The 12,388-nt window shown below is 39.3% G+C and overlaps 1 protein-coding gene across 1 annotated transcript in view; it reads left to right on the forward strand.

Moving 5' to 3' along the window:
* The window catches only part of NCKAP5 (NCK associated protein 5), a 1,061,012-nt gene that overhangs the window by 965,363 nt on the left and 83,261 nt on the right, over window positions 1-12,388 (forward strand). The gene's annotated exons all lie outside the window — the stretch shown is intronic.

Below are 12,388 nucleotides of genomic sequence, written 5' to 3' on the forward strand. Positions count from 1 at the left end.
ATAATGAGTGTAAATAATTTCTCTGAGGAAAAAAATCAACTTTGAATTGATCCAGCTTCTATAATTGTCTCGAGAAGCATTCTGCACGACTGCTATTGTTCAGAAACGTGGGGTGGTAGCTTTCATAAATGGAATAGTTTTTTAATTGAATGTGTTTTACACAGAGAACCTAATAGATACCGGTGTACATCACTTGCCGAAACTTCACAACTCATTTTCTTCATCATTTCCGTTAGGTCCCTGATTATAGGTAGCCGTGTGTGTGAAATAAGTTTGATTTGTCAGCTGCTTCTTAAAATCATGCATAGGCCTGGATGGAAGGATCTCAGATTCCCAACACAGAAAGACTTGGCTGACCTTTTGCTGACCTCTTCTCAGCAGCCAGGAGGTAACTGGTGATGGAGTAGTTGTCTGTGACTGATCCTTGTCAGGTGATAAAGAGGTGATAGTGGCCATCTTGGACAGGGACAGAATTAATTTTTCCTCAGGCTCTAAAAATAGCTATGAAAGCAAGCATGCCAATTATTTAGTTTTATATCATATACCAAGGCATGATGGAATAATTTCTTCTAATCACATGTGGGTGTAGTAGTTGATATCAAATCCCATCTTCTAGTGCATGGCAGGCCCTCAGATTTCTGGTTTCTGGTATGGTGAGTATCCTCTGTCCCTGTACCTTTAGCTGCCACCCCCGAGCACCTCACCACTCTTTGGGCCATGTTGGGACCATCTGTGGCTGGTTTTCTAGCGTACCTGGAAGTCTTCTACAAACTGTAGTTTACAGTTTCTCTTAGAGAGTTCTTGCACCCCCACAGCCTAATGAGACTGGCACACCATTATTATTCTTTCCATTTGTAATTGAGGATCCATAAACTTTAACAAACAGCTGAAGGAGCACAGTCTGAATCAGATTATTATTCCAAGAAGACATCTTTTATTATAGCTGTCAATGTAAAATGCTTAAATTGGTATCAGTTCTGTGTAGTTAGCTAATATGCAAGTTAAATATTGTTTAACAACCTTCAAACATGACACTGTGTAAAGCCCCGCTGAATCATCATTTTTCCATAATGAGGTGTTCTCAGGCCTATAAAATAGCATATAAAATTAGAGGCTGAATTTTTTTTTCTCGAAAGAACTACAGTAATCTAACTATGCTTTAATAGACTAGCGATTTTTTAGATTTGCATTTGTTTGACCTGATAGCTAGTCGCCACATGTCTCCATCTCAGGTTCAACTCAAATTCATTAAAACTATGTTATATTAAAAATTCAGTTCCTCAGTGGCACTAAACACATTTCAAGTGCTCACTGGCTACATATCCTATGTGGTATGTATGCACATTTCCATCGTCACACAAAGCTCTGTTGAAAAGTGCTGCTTTAGATTACTCTCCTGGAAGTAAATTTGGACCATGTTTCTGACAGACAGCTGACGTAATCTTCACATAATGGAGATTTATCTCCTCAAACTAGGGGGGAACTATATCAATAAGCTGCTATCAGCTTCCAATAAAACAACAACAGCAAATCTGACTAACCATTTTATGGAATAAAGTCATTTGATCATCTTACACAATTAAAAAATCTGGAAGAAGGCAAACATAAAAGATGGGTAGCATCTCAACAATGTTATAAAAAGCCCTGGCTTCTTGTCCTCAGACCTGTTGGGTTGCAAATTGATTTCCACCACTCTGAGCATTCCATTTATATTCAAGGCACAAAGTGTAAGTAAGAGTAAATGCTCCATCACAATCCACCCCTTAGATTCCATCTTACATGTCATTGAGGAGAACCAGATCATAAAGCCAATCCTAGCTGCAAAGGATGCTGGGAAAGTCAGTATGTTGCTACTATTTATTGGATAAGGTAGCAGAGAGAATGGGGTTGAGAATATTCCCTGAGTTAACTAATCAATAAGATCACCACAAACCTTCTAAAAACTTCATCCATTTGAAGACTGAATGAGACTCGACAAATCAAGTGATTATTTCTCATAATTCCACAAGAATGACTGAGAATGTATTCTTAGCGCCCTGGTAAACCCAATATTCTTCATTTTGTCTAAGCTAAGTATTGTCACAAAGCCTCAAAGTGTTATATAAACATAGAATATGCTTTGCAACTGAGCAAATCTAAATACGTTAGCCTTCTAACCAAATATCAGCTAATGTCATTGACAAAGAAGAGTAATCAGAAAACTTGTGCATCTGCATATTTCCATTTCTGCATTTAGGGATAGTCTTGTTAGTTTAATAAAAATGTTAGAAGTTGATTATAGTATAAGGTAGTGTTAACTGAGCCTGCTCTGTATTGAAATTCAAGATTCGTAAATTAACGAAAATAATACCACTAGATTTTTTTTCTTTAAAAGAACCTTAATAAATGCCAGAGTTCCATATTAATAAACAAGAAAATGACTAGCCTCGCCTAATAGAAGTGCTAACACAAATGATCACAAAGGCCATATTTCTAATTGTTCTTTCCTGCTATTTAACTGTAATAGGTTCATCCTATGTATTATATTAATTATCTAAGGGGATTAAATGATCAGTAGGAATTCAAAAAACATTGTTTCATATTAAGAACACCGGCCAGTGATAGCAAAACTAATCCTCTAAGCGGAGGGGAAGAATCTGGAAATTCCTCTAAAGAGGAGGAAATGTCTTTTGAGGAATTTAAGGAAGAAGCCAAGCAGAATTGAATGATATCCAAGAAAACAAGGATTCATGGTAGGCTCTGGTGAAATGAAGGATATGTATTATTTTCTCCAAATTTAAAAGAGTCACAAAGAACAAGCTGTCCAGTAGCCCAATGAGCAAATGTCCCAGTGCTCAGGCTACATGAAACTTGTTTATGCTCCCCTGTTAGCTGCTTGTCCTCTTTTGTCTCTTCCAAAGGAACCCTTCTGGCTCCTATGACCAGAGGAGAGATGGCAAAGGGCATGGGTTGCCCACAAGTATCTGGATTTCTTTGGGTAGCTCTGTGGAGTTTAGTAGTCTCCTACCCACCTCAGGAATTTCCTCCAAGTGATCTTTCTTTTCCATTCCTTTATCCATTCTTCCCCAAACTGACCTTAGCCAGCAGCTAATATATTATGTAGGAGGATAATAGGTACTCAATAAAGATCCCTTTTGACTCACTTGTCAGACCATTCACCAGTTTATTTCCATTTTCCCGGGACATTTCATTTCCTTATCCCTTGTTCTCTCTTAGACTTTAGCTAGCTAATCTGGTAGATTACTCCACTGGTCACGTCAGTGGAGTAATAGGTGAAGCAGCTATCTTTTCAGGTCACATATTTGCATTATAACAAAGATTCGAGAGAAGTTGTACCTTCGGTTAAGAGGAACTCTTGAAACTTTTATTACAGTTTCAGGCACTCACCAGTTTGAGCAAATTATAGGGTGCGGAAGAATGGGCAGAATCAACCTGATTTCAGACAATAAATAGCACAAGACTCAGTGCCAGGGAGGAAAAATTATTTTGTCATATAAGTCTACTTTTGAGAAATAGCCTGCCTGAAGGCTTAGCAGTGGGACAAAACTCTGTTGAGCCAAATGGTGAAGATTTGGATAACCGGGTACAATCGCCATTTCACCTCTGCGTAATATACAGACCTTGTTCTCCTAACCTTTTCTCACTCAGCCACATAGCATGGAATCCACATAGCATTGTGCCCAGTCTGGAATGTGATTGAAGCAGAAGGGATGAAAGAGTCATGTGACACATAGTTACTATTGTCACATTCCCATGAAGGTCAACTAATGCAGTAGCTTCTTTACACAGCAGAGGAGAGAAGGCCTGGCCTGATGTCAAAATGTCTCTGGCTCTGGTTCCTAGGAGAGAAAGAGAAGGTCTCACAGACTCTTGAATCAAGTACCTCAGTTAGGTGGAAAGTTTAAGAATCAAAACCTAGATGTTTATCTTATCTGAATGGAAGGTCTCTGGAATCTACCTTATTGTATTAATACTGATGTGGTTTGGAATATTGGGGTTCAGAGCCTACGGCCAAAAAAAAAATCCTTGAGATGTCTTTGGTATAAAAAGGTGATTTTATTAAAGCACAGGGACAGGACCGTGAGCAGAAAGAGCTGTACTAGAGCTGTGAAGAGTGACTGATCATACAAGACATTCTATCGTATGGAGGGAAGATACTAAGGATCCAGGAAATTGAGTCTATAGGTTTCTGGAGATTGCTTTTTTCTTGTAAATCATTAAGATAGGTGCACACATATTGCAACATGGAGGGGGATGATATGGGGGTGTTAGCTTTGCTTTGTCCTCAGCTTGACTTTTGCTCCCTCATCAGTATTAATGACCTAATACAGTATGGTCCACAGTTGGTATCAGTACGTAGATTATACAGCTTGAATTATCCAGACCACAATTATTTTGAATCCAAGACTGGGTTTCCCTAATTATTAGTATCAGTAGGCTTAGGTTCAGATGGGAGTGAATGATACCACAGAGTACAGTGGTTCAAATAAGAACAGAATCTTCTTGCTGTCACAAAGGACAGCGTAGGGAAAGGTGATTCAGGATGTTAGGACAGTGCCAGACTAATCCTATCTTGTCCCTCTGGTTTATATGTTTTCCATTCCCAACATCACTTCATGGTTCAAAATGGCTATTGAAAAACCATCCACTTTCTAACCAGGAGGATCCCTTTATGAACACTTCCGAGCAGTTGACCCATCCCTTCTACCATTAGCCAGTACGTAGTACATAGGATGCAAACATGCCAAGCAGCAGGCCATATGTCCAGGGGGAAAAACCAAAAAAGGAGGTTCTTTGGAAGAAAGGGGCAGTGGGTTTTAGAGGACACATACCATCTTTAGTCTGCGGCTCACCCCCTGCCAAGCTTACCTCCTTGGTATAAACATAAATTGTCACTGTCATTTAAGAAAAGTATGGAAACTAAATTTGAGGAGTTTTCGGAAAACACAGAATTAATTTTAATGACGTATGCTGAGTTTTTCTTTTACATGACCTGAATTACCTCTCTCTATTAGTACACTTAACCTTGAGTAACTTTGAGAAAATATATTGATCTGGGATGAGTTTGCCACCACTGTGTTTATGAGTAATATATACTTGGTCACCCACAAAGTATATAAAGGTTCACATAAGTCTTCTCTGAAATATAATGCATCTAGAATTTTCCTTTCTCTAGAATTAAAACCAAGAGGCTGCCAGGCTTTTCAGGACTGTAGCTGCCAATCAATCAAAGTTATTGATAAGTATCTCTCTTATTTTGAGAATATTACCAATTTTCTCCACTGATAAAACTTTTAAAAAAATAGGAATTTTATATACAGAGAATGACATTTATACTAAAAATAAAGTTAAAGCATATCGCAGAAAGTTGATCAGACTTTTACAACTTGAGTAGATGGCTATTTAAGTCAAATGCCCCATTTTAAATAGTGTGCTGACATGTTTAGGCTTAATAGTAGAAAGGGTGAGCTGTTGATCAAAACAAAATGTAAGTGGGAAGTACAAATGTTCTTAATGACAATTTTCATAAATAATGTTCTGTTGACTAACAGACTGGCACTGAACTGAGAACTATTTAGATAATAGTGTCTATGGATGGGGAGTAGGATGGAGTAGTGCGCATAATTCAGTTTTCATATTAATACTTCCCAGGATGATGATATTTCTCCATTTCCAAACATACGAAATGATATCTAAGAGGTACTATAAAGTAATAGGTTGGGAAAGGAAACTTCCACAAGACTACACAGAGTTCTCCAGTTCACAACTGCAAGTGACAACCTCAAAAGGGGAAGCTTGGCATCCAACAGCCTGAAGTATAAATTCCACCTGTCATTAAGGTAGATCCATGGAAATAGGACCATGTAGTTCCTTCTGACAAGGACTGGAAAAAGTAATAGTAATTTTCGTCCATGGAATATACATTACGCACTAAGCTCTGTGCTTAGAACATTACAGGTCTTGCTCCTTATTTTTGTTTTGTTTTGTTTGTTTTTTCATTCCTTTGTGGCCAGTTTTCTGTTTTTGTCATCTGTCAATTTGCTTCTTTTAAGGACTTTTCCTCTAACCACCAGAGAGGGTCACCAGGTAAGGCTCTGGTGGAGATTTCTGTATTTATGAGCATACTGCAACCTAGTCCCTGACTCCCTTCCTCAGTTTGTTTGTTTGCTTTTCTTTCACTGGAGATAGAGATTTGTAGACTTGGAGAGTTGAATGTATGACTTCTTTTTTCACTCCTGTAAAATGTTTGCTCCTATAGATTACACCAGGGAGCTGAGTTATATTTAGGTCAACAAGCCTATACTGAGCATCTTCTATAACCCACGACCTGGTTAGATGCTGGGGATATGGGATGAATAAGACACGGTACCTGTACTCTGTGAATGGCATATAGTAGGGAGACAGAAAAGCAGCAGATAATTCGGATACACTGTGAAGACAGGCACACACTGCATACATATGAGTGTACAGGCAGGTGTAGAATCCAGCTTTGGTAAAGCCAGGAAGGTTGGTTTTCATATGTGAGGAAAACACAAAAATGAGAGAGTAAGATATTGAAGTTAAAGAGAATTTTCCATTTATACCAATGGTCCCCAAACTCCGCTATACATTAGAATCTCCTGGGAAGTCTTTAAAAATGGTGAAGCCTAGGGGCGCCTGGGTGGCTCAGTCGGTTAGGCGTCTGACTTCAGCTCTGGTCATGATCTTGCAGTCCGTGGGTTTGAGTCCTGCATTAGGCTCTATGGAGCCTGCTTGGAGATTCTATATCTCCTTCTCTCTCTGCTTCTTCTCCACTCACTCTATCTCTCTTAAAAGTAAATATACATAAGAAAAACTTAAATATGCTGATTTCCAGGTCATACCCCATAACATATCACAAATTCTGGAGATAGGAGCCACACATGAGTGTCTTCTCAAAGATCCCCAAGTAATTCCAGTGGGGAGCAAGTTGTGGGAACCACTGCCCTAAGGGTTGGATCTCATCAGCCAAGGGGACAGGGAGATGTCTTTCAACTCAAGGGCAACAGGGTAAGCAAAGGCCTGAGGATAGGAATGTGGTGTAGTTCAGGGGATGATAGGCAGTGGAAGACCAGCTTGACTAGAGTAGAGACTAATTTTTGAGGATGAGGTACAGATAGAGCTGGTTTACTGGATGAAACTAGATTGTGGAGACCTTGAAAGCCAGGCTTAGATGTTTGAACTTTATCCTACAGAATAACACACTGATCATGAAGATTTTCAAAGAAAGACTCATGATAGAAATGGCCATCCAATCACTTTGAATGTTCATGGTCCAACTTTTAAAATCATAACACCTTTTTATTTTTTCTCCTTTAGCCTTGGACCAACCAAAGGCACTGTAAATGCACCATATTGTTTCCTCCTGAGTGGTGTGCTCTGACGAATAGAGTCACATATTTACATGAAAAGGTGGACACCCAGGAATATTTACGGGTTACCAAAGGGCTCTCTGCCCCAAAAGATCTTTCCTGGTAGTGTATTAGAATTTCCTACCTGTTGGTAACTCCTTTGGGTAAAGGTCTTCAAGTTGCTTATTGTACAACACCTAGTCTCTGGAAAGAGTATACGTTGAGTATCACTGACGAAAAGCAGTAGTGATTTCACAGCTTAGTACCAGCAAGATCCTACTGGGATAAGTCATGAGGCTGCTACATTCTCCTTCCAGGGAGCTGAGAATAGAAGGAAGGGCTTGACATTTAGGAGAGGTAAGGGTGGTATTGTGCAGATGGGGACACTCAGCTGTTGGAGGCATAGGCAGACCTGAGGCTCCAGTGGCTGGCATGTATCAACCCTGGTGTGAGAAGGGCAAAGGGTCACTGAATAGGGAATGGTAGACACATTAAGAAATTTTTGCCCTTTTTCCTACATTTTTCCAAGGCCTATTGCTGTACAGTACAAGTTGGAGAATCTGAAATAGCTATACATCGACCTCATTTTGTACAGTTCCCTCAATTTCTGAAGACAGTTAATTCACTTTAAGTAGACATAAGCATGTGCATATGGCACAGTAAGGAATAGGTAGGAGTCAAACAAAGTCAAAAAGCAGAGTGCCTTAGACCCTGCACCAGAAACCTGCCCAATGTGACAGAAAACTCTGAAAGAAGTAAGATGATGATATATAAATATGTACTGGTTATGAAAAGTTTTCTATATGCTGGGCACTGACCAGAGTATTTTATGTATGTTGCCTTCCTTGTTTTACCGTCACATCAATCCTGCGGCTTAGGTACTGTGGTCACACTTTCCAGGTGGCGAAATGGATGTCCTGAAAGGTTACATACTCTGCTCAGCAAGTGGATGATATGGAATAGAGCCAGCATCCAAACCCAGCTCAGTCCATAGCTGTGAAACAAATAAATCCCCAAGAATGCTAAATGGTGGCTAGGTACTTTTTTGGCCACCGTGCAGGCACCACAGTTCAAGGATCCCTCTAGTAGATTGTGTGTTTGGGGGTTGCAACCTCCAGTAAACCCCCCAGGTCATTGAGTGAGATAGGCCAGACTTGACATATACAAGCATATATTACATGAACGATGGGGGTTTTGAGGAATGAAGAGAATACAACCCACCCGAGGGAGCAGCTGCTTGTCGATTTCAGTTGTCGCTGTAGAAGGCTGGCCCTGTGTAACCAAGTCTTTCCATTTTTCACCAGAAGCCAAAAAATATAGATTTTTATGTGACATATGATACATCTTAAAATGCAGGCTCAACTGTAAAAAGCAAATCTTCAGAGACTTTCTTTTATCTGGCAATATTTCAAATTAGAATTTCAAAGTCCTTTCCCAGAATTTCACAACTGAAAGTATAGAATATAATGTAAAAATACACATATATTTCTTAAATGCATGGTTGAGCTGCCTACAAGGAATGTGTTGGAAGCAGGGACAGCAAGAGAGTTTGAATCGATGGGGGGGGGGGTGCGGGGGGGGAGTGCTGTAACCAGCATTTGCCCACAGGCTATGCGCCAGTCTCTAATGACCAAGGGCTAGGGTGACCAGTTGTCCTAGTTTGCCTGTACTTTCTTGGTGTGTGTACTGCAAGTCCCTCAGACCTGGATGACCTGGGACAGTTTTCACCCTCCCTGGAGCCTAGCATTAAGGAGCTAAACTATTGACAAAATGAAAGCCCAGGGCCTGAGCATGGTGAGATGTTAGATCAAAAACATCCCTTTGCACCCAGTGTTAAGCTGGATTCCCAAGACCAGTGACAACAAACCAAGAGGAAGACTGTAAGAATCAGCTCCTAACTCAGCCTCAACTCAGTCTTAACTCTAGCTAAAGAAAGAAAAAAGGAAAAGGAAAAGAAAAAAAAATCTCCTCTGAAGATTGAATCCTTAGCTCACACTCCTGTGGATCAAGGCGCTAATTCACTCTCTGTGTCCCCTAAATCCCCTAGCTTGAATTTTTTTAAGCATCTGAGCTGTGCTTTTAAATACTACAGAGAAGAAACTGGAAGAGGGAATAGTTGAGGCATGAATGACAGAATATTAATATTTTTTGAGCTGTGCAATGCCCCTGTTTGAGAATATTTGAAATTTACCGTAATGAAAAGTTTTTAAAAATGCAGACTCAAGGTGACAGATCTTGTAGGAATCTGGAAGACTCCGAGGCAGATCCTCTCTAGATGCAGCCACTCTAAACTTTACAACCAGATAAAGTTCCAAGGAAGATTAACTCACAATAGAAGATCACTAAGAAGGGGAAATAATGACTTCATTAGAGCTGGCAGGAAAAAAAAAAAAAAAAAAAAAGGAAGCTATAGAATAAGTCCTGCATAGACTACAGAACTAGGAACTATCCAATAAAGAATATAAAATAAAAATATTGAATGTATTTAAAGTAAACACAAATGGAAATGAACAGTAACCAAGGAATGAACAAATGAAAGTTTGATATCAAAAAAGGATACAAAGAACTTCAAAAAAATCAAAAGCTCTTAGTGTTGATTACCCCTGATGAGAGTGTTACTGGACCAAAAGACAGAGTTGAACAATTATGTGAAATGTGTCACAGAGAACCCAGGGGGTGGATAAATGAAGGAGAGGGTAAAATACATTAAGTAACAGATGATAAAATCCACAGGCATCTAATTATAGCTCGTGAAGAAGGGAGTGGAATGAACAGGGTAAACATAATATTAAAAGAATTAATGACTAAGAATTTGCAAAATTAAAGAAAGTTACCAATTCTCAGTTTCAGAAAGCCAAATTATTTCCAAGCAAGATAAATAAAAGGAAATCTAAACATTAGGATAGTGGTTTTATTCCTTTGGATATATATCCAGAGGTGGGATTGCTGGATTGCATGATACTTCTATTTGGAAATAAAATCGGTATCTCAGAGAGATATCTGCATGTCCACATCCATTTCACCATTGTTCACAATGGCCAAGATATGGAAAGAATCTAAGTGTATCAACAAGGGAACAGATAAAGAAATCGTGGTGTATGTGTATGTATGTTTGTACATGTGTGTGCATATATGTGTATATACATATGTAGTCTTTTAATATTCATTTTTATTGGCATAGCCTTATCACAATTTTGTTTAGCTTTGCTCGTTATACAACTAGAATCATACTGTAAGTATTCTGCACTTGTCTTTTTTTTAATCAACATCATTTTTGTGATGCATCCGTGATGGTACTTATACCTGCTATTTATTAGTGTTCACTGCTCTATAGTATTCCATAGCATAAATATTTTAAAATTTATCCTTTCTACTGTTAATGAAAATTTGGATTGTTTTCCATCTTTCCCTATTATGACAATGTTTCTGTGGCCACCATGGCGTATATCCCCTGATGTACTTGCCAAGAGTTTTTGAAGGGCCATGTCTTTCAAACTTTCTTGACCAATATCTACAGTAATAAATGTTTACATCATAAATCAGTACAACTCTGTAGATGTGCTTATTCATAAATGTAATGAAAATGTCATATTTTTTTCTACAAAAACAAAAATAGCGTGGGAAGTTGATGAATGACATGAAATTCAACACTGTGCTTGTCTTTTGAAGAGCTTAGAAGGAGGAGAAGGATGTTATCAGAGAAGAGCACCAAAGTCGCTTAAAACCACTGTGTTGTTAAGGTGGGCTATGGGTGTTCTTTTATGGTGGTGATTTAAATGAATCTACCTGTTGTATATACTCCCCTAGTTATAGAATATTTGACCATTTTTTAAAAAGATAAAAATTAAAGTACCATCCAAAACAAAACGCAAATATATTTTTGGCAAGTGTATCTATGGCCTGAATGGGCTTTCCATTTATCCTTCTGGTCTATACCATGCATCCCTCACCACACCCCATTCTCACCTACCATTTGGCTGGCCCTTTAGCATCTCCAGAAGAGAGATTGGCCAAGAGAAGAGGGAGAGAGGAAGAAAGGTACACAGCCCTGACCACCCATATTAAGTTACCCGTCATCAATTCTAAAGTACATCAGGTGTCAGAGGAATAAGTCAGAAACAGAGATTGTGGGTAACTCTTGAATTTTCGTCCCTTCCTCATCCATGTTACCACAGATAATTTTAGTCGACCACTCATTATGGATCGGCTGAACAGTCTGTGCTTTAAGTGCGGTTAAAGCCAGCAGTTCTGCTTATGTGTGGAGGTAATGAAAAATTAGTGACTGAGCAGTAGCTTTGATTTAAAAAGGAAAGAAGGGGGTGAGGGAGGGAGGGAAGAAGGGAGGGAGGGAGGGAGGAAGGGAGGAAAAAAGGAAGTGGGACAGAGAGAGACAGACAGAGACAGAGACAGAGAAAGCCCTGCCAGAGAGGAACTTGTAGCGTTTCAGACACTGGGAAGGCTCTGTCCCTACTGTAAGAACTCAATAGTATATACTGAATGAAAAACCACCTCAATTAAGGTGAGGCTCACATTCAGTCTACAGGGAATCCCAATGATACGTTCATTAAGTCTGGCACATGGGAGCAAATACCTTAGCACGAGGGAGGTGTAGAGTGCCAGAATGATAGATCAGGTGAGGGCAACGGCAAATTGTAGAGATGAAAATTGAGTTGTGTAATGAAATATGCTACTAAGGAAGAAAAGAAGAAACATGATCTTGGGAAAGGGTGCTCCTGACTCAAATGAATCCATGTTCAAGAAGCGTCCTAGAGAAGAGAACAGGATATAGAGAAAGGAAGGCATCTCAGTGACTCTGTTACAACATGAAACTGATCAGGGCACTTTTTAATGAGTCATGCACGTGCAAATAGGGCTTAACTGCTGGGAAAGACAAGCCCTCATTTGTGAAAAAGGTGGTGCCTGAGAAAGTAACTTATCAATGTCAGTCTTAATTTCTTCCATAAGCCCACTGATAGAATTTGAGAAGACTCATTTAGCAATCATCTTATCAGTGGTTC

Source organism: Hyaena hyaena, unplaced genomic scaffold (genome assembly GCF_003009895.1).
Source record: "Hyaena hyaena isolate Hyena2069 unplaced genomic scaffold, ASM300989v1 scaffold_41, whole genome shotgun sequence".
In the NCBI taxonomy this organism is placed as follows: domain Eukaryota; kingdom Metazoa; phylum Chordata; class Mammalia; order Carnivora; family Hyaenidae; genus Hyaena; species Hyaena hyaena.